This window comes from Talpa occidentalis, unplaced genomic scaffold, assembly GCF_014898055.3.
Source record: "Talpa occidentalis isolate TD23 unplaced genomic scaffold, MPIMG_talOcc4v2.1 talOcc4.2, whole genome shotgun sequence".
Classification (NCBI taxonomy): Eukaryota; Metazoa; Chordata; class Mammalia; order Eulipotyphla; family Talpidae; genus Talpa; species Talpa occidentalis.
This window is the reverse complement of record NW_023602073.1, coordinates 97,298,136-97,317,694: the sequence shown is the minus strand read 5'-3', so window position 1 is coordinate 97,317,694 and position 19,559 is coordinate 97,298,136.

The window sequence follows — 19,559 nt, the reverse complement described above, 5'->3', positions numbered from 1 at the left end:
TGTACTAAATGTTGGATAACATTAGGATATTTTACTTCACATTCTTTAAACAAATCAACTGTCTGAAATCTGGTATATATTTCACCTTATACACACCTCAAATCTGAGGAGTGCTCAGTAGTAGCATGTGATTAGGCGCTACCATTTTGGGCAACACAAGTGCAATTTGCCATTAGCACTAGTGTTAGTCATTATTATTTTAGCTCAAGCAAAGCACAGGTAGCCCACACTGCAATGAAAGTTGCAAAACTGAAACTACAAGCTCTATAGCTCTATCAGTTTAAGGCACTTCTTACTACTTTCTTCACTTCTTTATCACATTGTCCGTGAAAGTTTTAAAGCCTGTTTCCCCAACTTTATCTCAACGTTGTTGAATGTTTTACTATTTCTCTACTTCTCTTGATCTCATTGTTCTTAACTCCTTAAAGTAAAGAGTAAAACATTCAAGACCCATAAGATAAACAAACAAAAAAATACAAAACAAGCACCTGAAGTCAATTCTCATCCTTGTTTCTCTGTTCACAGAAGCAATATTTTCTCCTCAACATTCCAGTAAGTGGTTTTGTCCAGATATCACTATACTTAGTTCTCTTCCCCTTCTCCCTTCCATTGTGAGATTCTTATTGTCAAAAGCCTGGTTGTAGGTCACTATAGTCACACCAGCAGCTAACAAACCAAATTTTCTCCGACTCCATGCAATTATACTTGCATTTCATTCAGCTTGGAAAGCTTACCTCCCCTCTCTCCATCTAGCTTCATCCTTCAGTTGTCAGATTAAATAACACCTCCTCAGAGAGGTCTAAATTAGACCATCCTCCCTGTTAAATATTCTCATAGCACTCACTTCCCTCCATAGCACTTACCATGATTATACATAGATAATCATTTGAGTAATTATATGTGAAGCACAGATTCATGCTGTATCCCCAGTATATAGTATAGTTACTGACACAAAACAGATGCTCAAAAATACTGAGTAATGAGTATAATAAATGTTGTTGTTGAATACATGGAATGGGAAAATGTAGAGCTAGAATATATTGCTAATGTCAATTAATGCCAAACTCTTTCATTTAAGACAAAAATCCTTATTGTGGCACTGGAAAATTCTGTAAACAAAGAGTGAATTGGTGAATGAGTGAATAGTGTGTATGTGTCTATGCATGTGCCTGCACACACACACACATATACACACACACACACATGCATACATACATACACAGGTATATACATACGCACAAGGGTAATTGAGTTTAACTTGGCTGCATATTGTACTTGAAAAGTTTACTAACTTTTGAGGAAGAATAGTATAAGTGGGGAAATGCCATAGGGCAAGGTACAGGGCATCATAAAAAAATGCTGAGCAGATGGCCAGGGGATCTAGCCATGCCTCATTATTAAGCAATGGTGTAACCTTCAGACATTCTGAACTTTAAGTTCATTCTTTGTAAAATGACTTAACTGGATTTGATCTCTAGGAGACCCTATTTTATCAATTCTAAAATGAACTTTTTTAACAATTTTAAACTCTGAAATCAAGATTCATCTTATAATCAATGGCATTTTACATTGCTGTCAAGTAGTTGTGAGTGGCATAAACAAACAAATAAACAAAAAATGGCCCCTTGATACCTCTGGAAAGATCAAGCAATCACTGCTTCCAAAACATTTTAGATTTTCTGAAATCAGTCATAAAATTTAGGGAGTTTGGTTTATTTCATTCACTAATCATTTCCTAACATTTTAGGTTAAGAAAACAAACACAGAGTAGTGCTTCCTTGCCTGGATCACTGATTTGATTCCTGTTAACCATTTTACAGGTTAACATACCCAGGGTGTTTAGCTCATAACTGACATAGAAATCTTTACAGTATGTTTTCAGACATGGCTAACCGAAATGCCACTAGAACTTGTATATTCACCTGAAGACATTCTTTCCCAGTTGAACAAATAGCCTTCACCTAGGAATTCTCCAAATCAGAAGCTTTATTTCTCTGCTTGGCATAAGAAGAATATACAGTGTGAAAACCTAGAAATAAATAATTTGCATATCACAACCTTTCATACCATGGAAGTTTTTTTTATTTTTTATTAGTTGGTTGTCATGTATTTATCTAAACCATTATGAAAAATAAACATTATAGTTATTAGGTCCCTTCCTCTTCCTCAGAAATATTTGAGAAGACTGCCACTGCTCTATCATTTTTTTAAAATATTTTGTGTTTTAAAATTCCACACACAGGACCTCCCCTGGTGGCGCAGCGGTGGAACTCTGGGCTTTGAAGCTGCCAGCAGTCCCTGCAGCACCGGTTCGATCCCCGGCCGCCAGTGAGGGTCCCACATGGCGCAGAGACCTCTCCTGCTGCGCCCGCTGCTCCCCTCAGCAGTGTCTTCAGTCACTCTGCCTGTTCTGTTCCCCTCTCTGGCTCTGGTGAATTCTCTCACCCTCCCACGCTTCTGACTGTACCCAGTGCTTGCATAAATAAACAAATAAATCTAAAAAAAAAATGCTACCCCCAATATGCCTTTAAAAAAAAATATTCCACACACAATTTTAGTTAATTACCCTAAGAAACTCTCTAGGAAAAGAAAAGATGGGTGCACACATCCACCCAGACACAGACCTGCCTACATTCAGCTAATATCTGGACACGTCTGTATATACCACTGCTGCTACTACCATGACTCCTCCCCACAACCACAAAATCTTTCTTCATTTGGTTTTCATTGTTTTGGTTTTAAGTTACTAAGTTTTCTATAAATAGATCAAATTCCCCATCTTAGGTTGAAAATAGCATGATTTTTAATCTTCCCCTTTATTCTTAGCTTCAGTTTATTCTTAAACATATTGATTAAATGTCAAATCTTCACTTAAAACTGCTTTTGCTAATTTTTGTTATGCAGCTACTATTGTTTAAGCAGAGGTGTTTGCACTTAATGCCAAGTGAAAGCAGCGTGCGCTGTCTAGATTGTGCATTAGGGAGAACAACTGATGGATTACAAATCTCCACATTTCACCAACAGAAATGAATTTGAATCCATCAATTTTATTCCCTTATGCCAAATTTAGGAAGTTCAGTTTATGCAGATCTGTCAAAATATTACATTAAACACCTAGATGAATGAGTTAAATTAATTTAATTTTGCAGTTTTCCTTGATTGGGTTAGGCTAGTTCTATGCACAAAGCAAAAACTCCGAGGGAAATTGAGCCGAGTCAGGGAAGCTACCACATCATGGCTGTGGTAGCTGTGCTCAGCTGAATGGTCGACAAAAGTGTTGGAAATCAGTGACAAGGAAAGGGAGGTGCCCAGACTTTCCTTGTGACACCCATCCCTGTCTTTTACTTAACACCTATCTGATGTCCCCAAAGAAAGTAACCACAGCAGTGAATAAAATTAAGATGAAAAAAGGCCACTGTGCTTGCAATGCAGAGCAGATCAGTCAGGGCGACCAAAATGAAAGAGAAAAGGGAACAATAATCCTGCTGTGTGGTTATATAGCACCTTTCATGGAAACAATGTGAGAATTCTCTATTTTTGCAGGCCAGCTCCCTAGAGGGCTTTGAAAGCAATTCAGGAGGGAAATAAAAGGATTGCAGAACAGATTTCAGGCTTGAATGATAAAATGGACATTCTGCAAGACAGATTTTACTGAATTGATAACTGGATGATTGAGGCTGTCACACATAAATAAATTGAAAAGGAGTAAAATCAAAAAGAAAGCAGAAAATTTTGAAAGGATATAAAAGTACAGAGAAAACCTGATGACCTTGAAAAAAGGTCAGAGAACCAGCCTCTATATTCAGAGATAGTCAAGAGGATTCAAACCTGGAAATCTAGGGGGCTCCTGACAGGTATGATCAGTACTAAAACATGAGACCCATACATTTTCAAAACACCTTGGTACTAACACTGCACAATGGACAAGGCGTAGGCAGTTATCATATCATGGAATCAGTCAGGCGATTTAAGCAATAGTTATTCTGAAGTCTACTTTTTTCCCTTTCCTTTTATGGAAGAATGGGGGACTATGGAAAGATCCCTAGTAATTGGCCCATTTTGTAGAATCTCAGCTTCTGCTAGAGTTTTTCCTGATTGTCTTTTATGGATAACACTATGTGCCACAAGATACTCCTTACCCGGACTGCATCCCATTCCCTAGGTATATAGAAGAGATACTCCTTGGCCAACTCTGAGGGTCACAACATGAACTCTAATAGAGGATGGGGGATTTGTTATATCAAGAGAACTTGGAAAAAAGTTGCACTAGAGGTTTTCTCTCTGCCTGCTGTTAGAAAATTTTCATCCAGCTTACTTTCCAACCATGGGAGATGCTAGTAGGACATCTTTGGGGCATTCCTTTCCCAGGCCAATTGAGAGTAAAAGGAGTTGGAGGGTGTTGGAGAACTGCCCAAAGCAGCTGCTTACTATGGGCAACAAGTGCCCTGTCCCATGTGCCTCTACAAGACCCCCAGGTTTCATGTCAGTTTCTTTTGAAAGAGGCAGCCACAATCCTTCCTGTGCCCAAGGACACTCTGGAGGGGTCCTCTTGTCAGCTTTCTCAGGGGATTCTCTTTCTCTGCTGGTAAAGATACTAATGAAAAGAAAATGCAATAGTCACAAAAAGCAAAAACAAATGAGACTTTCAACAGCCTTCTAACATCACACTCTCCCATTCTTCTGCAAATTAAAAGATCAATGGATCAAAAGTGCCACATTAAATTTGCACGCATTAATAACAAAGATCATTGTTTCACCTTAGGGCTGAATCTGATTTTTACACTGAAGGAGAACCACAGGAAAATGTCTAAAACAGGTTTTGATTTAGCACTATCTGGCACAGAGTAATGATTTGTTAGTGCAAGTGATATCTTACACTTTCCTTAGAAATTAGTTCTATGAATATTACCTGTACATATGTATGTGTGTGTGAGCATAGGCAGACATACAGATTATCATGCTGCAATAAGTATATGCTTATACCCAAGAATAATGAAATGATGATATTGTGATGAACTACCTACAACAAAATTGTAGGGTCGATTACAATAAAAACGATGTGTCCTAAGTAAAAGAACACAATTTTTATTTAGAAAAAGTAGGCAGAATATAGTGAAAAGATGTTGGACATAGCTCAAAAACAAATTTTGCTCAAATATTTACCAACAACCTTGGCTAACATTCTTAGTTTAGCTTCTCTAGCCCTATCCTCATCTCTGAAATGAACATAGCAATACCCACCTTTCTAGATTAATGGGAAGATTAAAAATTATTAAATAAAGTACCCTCACACAGTAGGCATTCAATAAAATATAACTCCTGTTATAACCGAGAAGCAGCACAAGTAGAATAAAGGGTAGGGTATTTCAAAAGAAAGAAATTGATTTCAAGTCCAGTTTGATATTTATTAGCTGCATAACTTTGGGAAAGACACTTAATAACTATAACCCTCTGTTGCCATACACATCAGATGAACATAATGATTATTTCATAAGATTGTTATAAGTAATAAGCAAGATGAAGTAAGTAAAGTGCTTATGTGGAATAGAGTAGCTGCTCAAAGAATGTTAATCCCCTTGTTCTCCCTGCCCTGCCACCAAACACATCTACTTTTGCTTAGGTTTGCTCATCAACAATAAAAAATTAAAAGCATTTCTAATCCGACACGCAGAAAACCTTCCTGCATTTATTCCCAGTATTTCCATGTTATGTAACCAGGATGTTCGATTACACAGAAAACCAATTTTGTGGATAGTAGCTTCCAGACTACTCAGGAAATTTCTACCACTGATGAATCATTCTTTTCTTTTTCTGTCCGCCTATTTGTTCACTTCCCTCCAATATTGATAAACTCTCTGCCATGGTTAAGGTGTAAGCTGGAAGCTGCAGATGAAGGAAAGAAAAAAACTTCATTCAATAAACAAGCCCTCCCCTTAAAGTGAGACTCTAAGTGTTTCCTTTCCATGCTTCATAAAACATCTATTTTGTTGCCTTCTCTGCCAAGAATGTCCTGTGCTCCTCTAGCCTCCATTTACTGTGTTTCCATTGTCCTGGCCTGGTGGCCGGATATCCTGCTAAGCCAGGCATTGGTGCCAAAAGGGAGAGGGCCAGCAAGGATGATTCATGCCCAGAGACCCTTGCAATCTGTCTCTTGAGATCTTCCCGACAGCCTGGCTAGGGTAGAACAAAATTTCACTAGCAGCTGCAGCAGTTGTTCACGGGCCTGTGAGAATGTGACATCTCACTCTTTCATTCAGAATGCTTCTCTGCTCTCTGCTTCTCTTAGATTTTTAGTTTGCCTGCCTCCAGGACTCAGATGCTTTCATAGAATTGATGCAAACCCCTGGGAAATTTATTTGTCCTCTGATATCATCCTTGCTAATGCTCCCCTCCATTAGCTCAGATAATCAAGAGTTGACTATACATAGAACTGTGGGGGATTACAAAAGCACTTATAATCTAATGAGAGTGGGAAAATACTGGAGGAATTCAGCAGGAGAGAGAACAGAAGAAAGTCACAAACACATACATAAAGCACCTACAATGCCCTCGCATAGACAAGAAGGGGTCTGTTATGGGGTTACGCTATGAAATAACTGGAATAAGTACAGCTAAGACTGGGACAATGCCCCAGTGCCATCAAGGAAGAGCAAGCCAGAATGTTATGAAAGTGGGTCGCAGTTTAGAAAAGAAGTCCTATGGTGTTTACAGGAAGGGAAGTCAGGCAACTGTAATTCTTGTTGATTCTGAATCCTCTGAAATTAAATCCTTACTTACAAAGATGGGTTTAGGCTGCAGCTCATTTTGAGTCCACATGAACTAGATAGAAGGCAAAGCCAGTTGTCAATATCAGCAGTAACATTTAAGAATTTAAAAGGTAATGCCAGTCTACAACATGAGGACACAAACCCACATCATATCAGTAACTTGGGACTCAGGAAATGCCAGATTTGTCACCATTGTTCTTGGAGTTAAACCTCTTCAATAGTTCTTAATAGTATAATAGGGCATCCTTTGTGGCACAGAGGTTAAAGTCTCAGAACTATCTAGTTATTGCCAGCCACTATACCTGAGTTCGATCCCGCGCCAGGGAGCTACCCACATGGCACGGTGCAGCAGACCTCTCCTGTCTCTCCCGCTGCCCCCCTCAGCAGTGTATTTTAGTCAGTCTGCCTGTTCTGCTCCCCTCTCTGTCTCTGGTGAATCCTCTCACATCCTCCCTACCCCACACCTCTGGCCTAGACCCCAGTTTTTATATGCATAAATAAATAAAATAATTTTTTTAAATAGCACAATAGAAGAAATCGCGGTTCTGCTGATACTATACAAGAGAAGGAATTTTGCAAATTCCAATTCCCCCTATATATCTGTTATTTTATATTTTTATCTAACAGCATAATTCAAATATCTCTCTCCAGTCATGAATACAAGACTTGCATCCACTAGGAAGTTTGTAAAGCATACTTTGATAATATTGCCTCCAAAGTATATTATATATCTATTAATTTTCATATTCAAACCTTAGAGAAGTAAACCATACCCAACAAACAATCCATCCCTGTAGCAATAACCCTCCAGTCACTGGGGTAACAGAGAGAGTCACTGGGGTAACAGAGAGAAATAAAGTCTACAGATATTATTAAAATATTTGCAACAAAATTGCATTGGTATTTCTATGGTAGAATTCTTGTTGACCTATTGCAAGAAAACCATAGTGTCAACAACAACTGTTAAAATCTGTAATTCACTAAAACAGATCAAAAATCATCAGATTAGGCGAATAATTAGCAGCTGATCTTAGATGATACACTCCATCTACCAGAAGGAGGCAAAAAAAAAAATACTAGGATTCTCTGGATATAGGAAAATACATATCTGGAATTTCTACTGTAGTTCACATGTCAAAGAACAGAAAAGAAAATTAATTTCTAGAATAAATTAATTCCACAAACATATCTCTTCCAAGATGGTTTAAGAAATCCTTTCAAAATCCAAGCTCATTAGACAAAAAGTGGCATCAGTATAAGAGGAGGGCTATGTGGATAATCAGAGGGAGCTCATTATGATTTTACATATACAGGAAGGTGTTCTCCTTAAGAAAGAGAAAGAAAAAGAAGTTTTATTCTGTGTCTTAGTCCCTGAGTAAGTGTGAAATGACAAAATATTCAAAGGCCCAGAGAAATGTGTTTCAGTTCCACAGTCTACCACATAAGTAGTGGTCTGAGATTAGCATGGCAGAATAGGAGAGATGATTAGGGTGGATTTGACAAATGCAAAATGAGTGGCAAAGAGATAGTGATTTATTTAGGAGCTTGCAACAAAAGGAGTATAATCCTTTGGCAAACTTCACACCAGGAGACCGGACACTGGTGTCATGAGAAGAAAGGCTGTCATGGTCTTCTGGATGTTGAATGTGATCCCTTTATAGTGGTGTTGACTCCATACAGTCACAAAAGGTGACTTGTGATGACCTCTTTAAGTGACGCACTGTTAGTAATAACATGCCCACTAAAGGGAAGCTGACAACAAACATTTGAATCACAGTTTTGTGGGAAGAGAGTAAATAAAGGCAGTGTTGTAAGCTGAGGAGTGTAAACTGTACTAGCCATATACATCAACAGCCTCAAGAACTGAAAGATAAGCCATGATAGTTTCTAGACTAAAATGCTAGATACTTTCAAAACACAGAATATAGAAAGAAGGTTGCTTTCCTGGGATATTATTTCCACTAAATCTCATGTTGCAATATTAAAAAAAAGATTTTGGGGTGGGGTTGCATGGTAATCAATAATACTTTTTGTGTTAATATTCTTTTCAGTAATTTGGTTGTTAGACAAATTTAATAATTTGTATTTTGCAATAGTTGAAAAGTAACATGCAGCTGTACAAAATGAGGCAAAATCTCCCTTTACCCAGATTCCCTTAGTGGTAACTTCTTGCAAAACTGTATCAAAGTGGCAAAATCAAGACATTGGCATGGAAGGCAAAATGTATAATATTCCCATTATCAAAAGGAGCCCTCACCTCTTTTAAAATATATCCACCACTATTGTCCTTTCTGTCCCTGGTCCCTGGCAACCATTTATCTGTTGTTCATTTCTATAATTTCAGTCTTTCAAGAATGCTCTATGATTAGAAGACTACAACATGTACCCTTTTAAAATTGACCTTTTTTTTGTCAGCAAAATTATCAACAGACTCATTAAAGTTGTTGCTTATATCAGTGTTTTGTTTTGTTTTGTTTTGTTTTGTTTTTTTGTATTTACTTCTGAGTAGTATTACAGGACGTGGAAGTACCTCAGTCTGTGTAATCATTTAACCATTCTAGCCATTTAAGCATTGAAAGATATCAGGACTTTTTCCATTTTTGTATATTACTAAAAATGTTTCTATGAACATTCATGTATTAGTTTCTTGCAGATGTACAAGTTTCTTTTTGGTGAATAAATTTTCAAATGTGAAATTGCTAAGTAATAGGTCAACTGCATGTTGAGTTTTATAAGGAACTACTCTTTTCCAGAATGGCTGTGCCATTTTACATTTCCACCAGCAATATATGAGCCACCAGGTTTTCTGCATCTTCATCAGTATTTTTGTTAGCCATTCTGTTAATTGGATAGAATACATCATTGTTTTAATTTGCTTTACTTAATTGCTAATGATCTTGAACCTCTTTACACTTGTTATTTATCTCCTGTATATCTTCTTTATTTCAATGTCTGCTCAAGATTTTCCCATAGGTCTTTGAGACACTATTAATTTTGTAGTCCTTTTTCTCTTTGTTTAAAATATATAGATATATTGATCTGTCTTCAGATTAAGTGATTATGCTTACTGTCAGCTCCTAGTCATTCCATTCACCATGTTTTTAATTTTAGTTCTTATAGTTTTAGTTCCACAGTTTCCATTTGCCTCTTTTTTATAACTTACATTTCTTTGCTGAGGTTTTCTACTTTTTTCATTTGTTTCAGGAAAATGTTTCTTTGTTTATGGAAGCATTTGTATTATGACTGCTTTAAAATCCTTTTCAGGTTATTCTAACACCTGCATCATCTTGGAGGTGTCATCTGTTCATTGTCTTTTCTCATTTGTGTGGTGATTTTCCCAGTTCCTGGTATAATGAATGATTTTTTATTATAGCCTAGACACTTGGATATTATGATTTTCTCGTTTCTATTTAGCCATTGTTTTGTTGTTTAGTAAGCATTCCAATTTTGATGTGCAGCTCCAGGGCTGAATAAGTGTCTATGTTCAGCTTCTCATTTGGCCCACCCACACCGCCCTAGCAAACGGCAGGCGCTGCCTCACCATCACACTGCCTCTTAGCTCTCGCTGGAAATATAGATCAACTCCTGCTGGGTTCCACTGAAGGATAAAATTATAATGTTGGGTTAAATAAAATTTATCATTAAACTTTTGAAAGGAAAACAACTTCAGTCAAATTTGTTGCATTCTTGCCTGCTCTTGAACTCAAAACAAAACTGCTGTGTGACTTTGCCCAAGTACTAGGATCTGACCCGGGCATGGATTTTGATCAAGTATTAATGGTCATCATGTTTCTATGGTTCTATAGCTACACATTTTGGTTATAAAAGAAATTTCTAGGAGTCCTATGATCAGATATCTAGCACTTAATATTCCTTTGAGTCAGAACATTCTGATTATTACACTAGCTCTGTTGAATACCATGGGAAAATGTTTACTTTCTCAATTCAAGTAATCCAATTCAGGTTAGATATAGGGCCTCCCTGATGGCACAAGGCGTTAAGACGCAACCTATGAATCTGTCTGTAGCCGTTGTAGCGTAAGTTCGATTCCTGGCCAGGGAGCTACCCACATGGCACAGCAGACCTCTCCTGTCTTGCCTGCTGCTCCCCTCAGCAGTGTATTTCAGTCAATCTGCCTGTTCTGATCCCCACTCTGTCTTTGGTGGAGCCTCTCAGCCCTCCCCCCACTTCTGGCCTGTACCCCAGCTCTTGTATGCATAAATAAATGTCTTTTAAAAAATAAAAGGTTTGGAGCTTCCCAGTGGCACAGTGGGTTGGGCACAGTGGGTTGAGCACAGCGCTGTGAAGCTGTCCGCAGCCTCTGCAGCTGAGGGTTCAATTCCTGGCGTGCCAGGGAGATACCCACATGGCATGGCAAACCTCTCCTGTCTCTCCTGCTGCTCCCCTCAGCAGTGTATCTCAGTCGAGCTGCCTGTTCTGTTACCTAATGTGTCTCTAGTGAATCCTCTCACCACCACCCCACACACATACCCTGGCCTGTACCCCAGTTCTTGTATTCATAAATAAATAAATCTTTTGTGGTATATATACACAATGGAATATTACTCAGCAACCAAAAAAGATAAACACATACAATTTGCAGCAACATGGATGGAGCTGGAAGGGATCATGCTCAGCGAAATAAGCCAGAAAGAAAAAAAAAAATACCAGATGGTCTCACTCATAGCAAGAATCTAGAAAACTTAAATAAGGAACCAGGAAAAAGAATAACTATAAGAAAGAAAAAATCAAAATCAACAAACAACTATGAACCAGAGAAACACTATGAGGGGGGGAGGGAAAAGGAGGTGTGGGGTTAAAATAAGGGGGTGTAATTATATAGGGAATATAAAAATAAAATTTAAATAAATAAATAAATAAATCTTTTAGAGAATTAAATAAATAAATAAATCTTTTAAAAAATAAAAAAATAAAAGGTTTGATATAACCACTGAAATATGAGAATCCTTTTCAATTGCATTTGTATTTACTGGCAACCACAGTTCATTATAATACTTTACAAGATTCTGTTGCTTCTTAACCTATAAAATTCTGTCAATGTCTTGGTAACATAAATATATTTTGAACCCTTAAGAAAATATAATTGGGAGGTTGTTCAGGTTCAATTCAATTCAATGTATATTTTTTTCTGCTGAAGTCTTTAGACTCCTTCTTTGTGTCATATCAAGGAAGTTATGATAACAAAAATAGTTGCTATTTTTATGTACTTAATCAAGTGTATATCACTATACTCACATAAGCATCATACTGAAGGAGAAGGGATACAAAGGACATATGTGTCAGGTCATAGAAATCTTAGTCATACCAGACTCCTATCACACCCCTCTAATACCTTCTCTGCATGTAATCACACATAGAAAGACATTTAAAAATAAACAAAACATATCATTTTATAGAAACAAGCATGAAATAACTAAACTTTTGAGTTTTATTATAAAGTTGACATTTGTTAGATGATAAATGCCTTTCAGTTCTTGGCAATTCCAGATAGTATTGAAGAAACACTAAACAAAGTATTTTGTTTTTATAATAAGTGCTTCAAATATATTTTTTCTTTATTTTTTTATTAATGGAGTATATTGTTTTACATCCTTGTTAATATTTTGACAATATAAGATTTCTCCCTCAGGTGTGGCCACTTTAGCTCTTCCATCATGAAAACATCCATTAAAAGAAGTATTAAGGACTTTTTGATGTCTGCTCTGTCCAGGAAATTTTCTCTCACTTTAACATGAAGGCTTGAAATTTTTCAACTTATGTTCAAAGACTTAACATCCCTTTTTAATGTCTTGTATATATTCATCTTGAGAGAAATGCATTTGTGTCCATCTAAATTTAATATATTATCAGATACTATATACCTACCTACAAAGATAACGTCAACATCTATTAATTAAAAGCCAATAGAAACGGGACTCCCTGGTGGCACAAGGGGTTAAGTGCAGCTCTGTGAAGTTGTCCGCAGCCTCTGCAGCATGAGTTCCATCCCCCGCTGGCCAGGGAGCTACCCACGTGGCACAGCAGACCTCTCCTGGCTTGCCTTCTGCTCCCATCAGCAGTGTATTTCAGTCAGTCTGCCTATTCTGTTCCCCACTCTGTCTCTGGTGAATCCTCTTAGCCCCCGCACCTCTGGCCTGTACCCCAATTCTTGTATGCATAAAAAAATAATTAAAAATAAAAGCCAGTAGAACAAAGAGGAGCAACAGGAAAAGCTGCAATTAAAGGTGACTTCCACACCTCTCTCTCAGGAATTGGTAGGGCAAATACATCAGTAATATGAACAACCTAGCTAACTCTTTTAGTAAACTTGACCACCTAGCGAACTCTTTCAGTAAACTTGACCACTTTATCATAACACAGTAGATAAACATTTTTTTTCAAGTACACGTGAAACATTCACCAAACAGACCATATTCTGGGCCACAAACAAAACTTAAAAGGTAGAAATTCATAGAGACATTAAATTTGGAATAAAAACAAAAAGATTTCAAATTTTAATATTTAGAAATTAAACAATGTCTATTGAAATAATATATTTCAAGAGGAAAACCTCAAATGAAATTAAAAATTATTTTGAACAGCATTAAAAGTGAAAATACAACTTGCCAAAAATTTTGGTATACAATTAGACTCATATTTAGACGGAAATTTATATCATTAAATGCTTATTTTGGAAAATAAGACTTGAAACTTGTATTGTAGCTTAAGAAACGAGACAGAGAAGGAAAAACTAAACCTATAGCAAGCAGAAGAAATTAAATAGTAAGTCTAACTGCAGACATGAAAGAAATTTTAAATGAGAACAGCAATGAAAATGAAACTGATCTTATAAAAATAGAAATAAAATCGCTATTTATGTCTACAAATACAAAAGCTCCAATGAACTAATTCCTTGCATCATATAAACTACCAAAACCCATTCAAGAATGAATAGACAGGTATTCTTATATGTAATAATGAAATTAAATTAATAATTAAAGACACTGCACCTATGAATGCCAGGCCCCAACCCATTCAGGTGATTTCTGCCAAACATTGGGGAAGTTATACTGCCAAATCTATACAAACTTCTAGGAAATTGAAAAAAAAAAGATGATTCCTAACTCCTTTTTATAAGATCAGCATTACACATAACAAACAGAGGAAGATATTACAAGAAAGGAAAACTACAGACCAGTATCCCTTAAAAACATTGATGCAAAATCATCAAAAAAGATATTAGCAAATAAAATCCAGCAACATATACATAGAGTAATAGATTACAACTAGGTAGGATTCATTTGAAGAATACAGACCTGATCCAATATTAGACAATAAACTAAAATAGTTCACTGTATTAGAAAGTTATTAAAGAAAGTCACTTAATCATTGTATAGATGCAAATATCTAGCTTTTGACAAAATTCAACATTAATTCATGATAAAAACACTGGAAATTAAGAATAGAAGGAAGCTTCTTCAACATGATAAAGAGACATATATATATAGAGAGAGAAATAAAAGACACAGATGAAAACAGAGAAAAATATGTCTATATTCATAAATTGCATATCTATATAGAGAATTTTAAACATCTTTTAAGACTCTAAAATAGACATCAATTTGAACAGTTCACAAATATCACTTGTATTTTTATATATTAGCAATGAATAATTGGAAATTGAAATTTTAATATACAGTAACATTTACATTACATTTTTAATATACAGTAACATTTACACTAACACAAGGAAATTATATACTTAAGTATAAATTAACAAATGTCCATAGGTGTAAGATAAGTATACTGAAAACTACAAAAGACTGATGAAATAAATCATGGAATATTTAATAAATGGACAGATATACAGTGTTCATAGATTAGAAGCCTTAATACCATTAAGATAAAAATTACTTCCAAAATGATCAACATGACTTTTAAACAATAGGTGCTAGGAAAGATGTACATACACTTGTCTAGTAAGTAATGAGCCCTAAACCACATTTTAATAATTCAAAAAAGACCATAGAGAAAAATGTAAAATATAAAACCATGAAGTCTCTGGGAGAAGACTTTTGTGATATCAGGCTAGGCGAAAAGTTTTTTTTTTAATCATTTGTAGAGTCTTTAGATAGAAAATAGTCAACCAGGATGAGAGAGGAAAGCAAAATGAAAAACAAACTGTAACAACTGGACTCAACTATATTACAAATTAATAAAATAGCCATTATAAAGTGAGCAAGGAAGAAAATAACTAGCCTAAGTTGCTTTGAGAATCAATACTTTGACTGGATACTGTAATTCAAAGGCAAGAAGAACTATAAGAAAATACTTTTCCTATAGTTAGCAGATATGTTTTCTCATGGGGGTATAGGTCAGCAATTCTGAAACTAATATTTTTTGTGTGTTAAGAGGTGTATTGCATGTAATGAATCAAGTTTTGTAGTATCAGAGAAAGAGGTTACAATTAAAGAATATCAGAAAGCTAGTGAGAACATGTGGTGTTGGATTTGAATTAGAGGTCTCATATGATCTCATGGTTTTTACTATAAATGCTGATAGATAAACACGTACAGAAGTAACTTAAGATATATGTTTGATTAGGTTACTGTATGTTAATGAGCATTTCCATGTTCTATCCACTTAGCAGACCCAGGTTCAACTATGTTTTAGCAGCCATAAACACATCTAACACCCAATCTTGATTTCGAAATATTATTCTCTACTTAAAGGAATCAGTACTCTTGTAGAAATGATTGTTTCCATGGCTAGAGGAAGAAAATGCAAGATAAACCTGAAGAACCACATAGCTGCAGAAAGGAAGTAAGTAGTCAAGTTGGAAGATCACAAGAACCAGCTTGAAAGTGCTCCACTTGATCAAAACTGCAAAATTTTCAGGGATAAATTTAACAAAGATAGCATTAGATTATAACATCTAGAATAACATAAATGCTAAGCATGGCATACTAATATAAGTAAGTATAGAATATTTGAATAATTGAGGGAAATGAGGAAAATTTCTATGCAAAATATATCCAATTAATAAATGTAGAGGAAACAGAAAACCATCATTAGAAAAATCAAAGTAATAATTTTTAAAAACAAGTTCTAGAAATAAATGCTTAAAAGCCACACACTTAATTTGGAGGACAAAAGCATGCTTTTCTCCCCAAAGATATTTATTAATTCAAAAGTGGAAAAGTAGCATTACAATGAAGAAGCACAGAAGATACCACTTTGACCAGATAGTCAAGGTTAAGTAAGACATTTCATTGTCATATACACTTTGATACGATACACTTAAAACACATTATTTCCATGGCATTTTTTGCCAAAAACACATACCCTTAATCTAATCATTAGTAGAGATGAAACAAATGCAAATTATAATTCATTCTCAAGATAACTAACAAGCACTATTCAATTAATTATTTTGTTTTGAGATTATACTATGGCTATGCAAGGTATTGGGAAGCTGGGTGAATTTTATATGGAAACTATAAATTAATGTTGTAAATATTCTGTAAGCCTAGAATTATTTCAAAATAAAATTTTAAAAGTTATGTATTATATGTCTCAATATTAGCATTGTACTGTTATTCCAAATAACACTAATTATTAAACTCCTTTCTTGATCCTTAGGATAGTACAGTATTATTCTAGCCATTGGGATAATTTTGAAAGTTGTTATCCTAGGGATGACGATGATGATTCTATGTGAGAGAATTAATCAGCTCAAATCTACTTTTACTTTAAAATGACATTTAGGAAAATATCTTCTAAACTAAAAGTAAGAAAATAATTGCCCACCTATCTCTGATTTGTCCATCCTTCTGATAGGTTAGTCAATGCTGCCAGCTGTTGGGGGAAAATCTGATTTTTGATATATTCTGTAAGATGATATGTCATGCAATCCAGAATGAAATTCAAGGACAGGCCCAGGGTCACAGAACTAGTGAGTGGCAAAGCCTGGCTTACCAAACTCCCAGTCTAGGACTTTTTGGACCATCCTTTCTTGCATCCCACATAGCAAATTTTATACAGCATGTTAAGTGTTTCAGTTGGACTATTTTAATGAAAGTAATAAAATTTGTAATTAATTTTATATTTAGTAATTGGAGAACAAGTGAAATGTTCATTCAATAAAATTTCCTTGCATGATTTCTCAGATGGTTTTGCCATCACCATTTCCCATCACTGAGAACATCACCCTGTTGGAAGCTGCAATCTGTACAGATGAAGCACCTTTCAACCTGAGTAATTACCTCCCAGAGCTATAACCCCTCTGTGTCCAACACATAACCAAGCCTTGTCATTAAAATATAAATTACCTTTCCCTTTTTGATCTATTTTAAAAGAGAATTACAGGTCCAACAGCTGAATAGGAGGCAGGGGGTAGAGGAAATTGGAGTAGAAAAGAATGCTAGCCTGTAAAGAAGCTTCTCTGAAAAGCTCTGCTTTGAGGATTGGGTTAGGAAAATGCTGGGGATTAAAGCAATAGGTAGGGCTGGGCCTAGGAAATGAAGAAACAATTAAAGCAACAGCTACTTTCCATCCCTTCCTCCCTTGAGCTTTTCCTTATCTACTCTTAATGATGAGTTTTGTAGCCTCAGTTGACTTCAGAGCAAGGAAAAGAAAATGGTCAACATGGAGTTTTGTTTTGTTTTGCTTTTCCAGAACACTTTCTGTACAAATACTTTCAGGACACACACATCTCAAACATGAAATTAACTGCCTTTTATCCTTTGCTGCCACCAAAATCCCCCAGTTGTATAGAAATGAAGATTGGAAAATATTGCCTAGTGGACTCTTGAGCAACCTGAACTTCTGAAAAACAATAGCTCCAACAGATGTTTCTTTCATACGATCTGTGTTTGATCTCCTCAATACTGTTTCACTACCAGGGGTTTGGCAAAGGGTCAGGAAATGTGTATAATTTAAGGGGAAAATATGGAAACAAAGAAAAATCCCATGATACTCTGAAACAACTGCTACAAATGCCAAATATTGAAATACAGCTTTATGTTACAGCAGATCATCTTTATTTTAAGTGTCTAACTTCCAAAGATACTTAAGTTTTCGGACAAAGACAGGCAGTGGTTTGCTACAAACCACACCCTTTCATTTCGCAGACAATAGTGAAGAAGCCCTAAGACAAGACACATATGGATGTCAAAAGTCAGATTTATCCCCACATTGTCAACAACTTTTTAGAGCTAGGTTTTGGAATTTCAGTCTATGACTCCTCTAACTTGACTTTAGAAGTTTGTTTAAATGCCTTATCTTTCTTCTTATTTACTGCAGGTAATTATATTCTTTTGAGATAAGGGCATCATTCTCTAATGATGTCCGACATGCTTGCAGAATAGCAGTGAGGCACTTTCTCCCCAAAACCCTCCCACCTCACACACAAAAGTTACTTCTCCCAACTTTCTAAACTTTATTCAAGGATCCTTACTGGCCCTTGTGGTCACTGTAGTAAAACCTGTGTTTCAGTCTTGGAAACATAGTAAAATATTTTCTATTCTTAAAAAAGTTGTCTCTAATCAGTATGGTCAAAGATGTTTAACTTAAAAAGTCTGAATTATATTTTTTGTTCCATTTTAAGTACTGTTAGTAAAATAATTCTCTTTGTCATAAGTCAACTGAATTACACCTTCATTTGGTATCACTCAAAAAGCTGCAAGCATTAAAACACAGACACTGAAGGATCAGATTTCTGGAAAAAAAATGCATGTCCCAGCGGTGTGAGTTGACTTACAGTGATGCCACACTTACCTTAGCAAAGGAATACACATGGAATCAATGTGGGCTGTCATACAGAGCATTTACACATATAAAATACAAAAATCATGATCATAATTTGGAAGAATTTCAAGCCTATGAAATAGTATCTTACCTATCTTTGTACTGATCATTCATTGTCAAAAAAACATGCAGTAAAAATCTGAAAAGTGAAACAAATTTTTAAGACCAACAAGAGAGACACAAATTTATTTCCGTTTAGAATGAGGCAAATCTGCCCATGTTCAAAAGTCACAGTTAAGTCTGAATATGTGATGTTATTCCTTTCAAGAGTACTAGAGATGATTTTCCCATCCACCGTATTTCTTTCAGGGGCCTACTCCTGATCTCATAGCTATAGATTTGCTCTTTTAATTCCAACTCCTCAAAAGAACCTGTGCTTCCCTTAGGTGTCCCTTTAAAACACGATCTATTGCACTTCTAAACTATGGAACATAGTAATTCTTTAGCCATATGGCTTTTAGTAACTGAAATGAGATCCCAGGAGTGAAATATCTTATATTCAAGATCAGTTTTCTTCTCAAAATTAAGGCACAATAAAATTTGAACTTCAACTGATGAGAGTAAATGCAATTGTGAGAAAATGAATTTTTTTTAAGTAGTGAGAAATTGCTCATAAAATAAACTCCCATAAGAATCGCTAAACTCTAAATGGGAATTGCTACTTTTCAAGGAATTCATCCATCTATCTACAACTAAGTAAAAAATGGTTCCACCTTAAAAGATGCAAATGCTTGTTAATTATATTTGTCATTATATGTCACTGCCTTGTATGCACCATCTGTTTTTTTTTTTATTATTATTTTGAATTAAGTTGGAAGAGGTATATTTTGAATATGGCTAAGTTTGACAGAAAGTCTTTACCTAGGTTATCTTTGGTTTTTGGAGCATTTTTGTATTTAATAATAAACAGAAATCTTTGGTCATATTTAAATACCTAGTTTTTAAAGAAAAAAGAATTCATACACCTTTACTGTTTGATCTAAC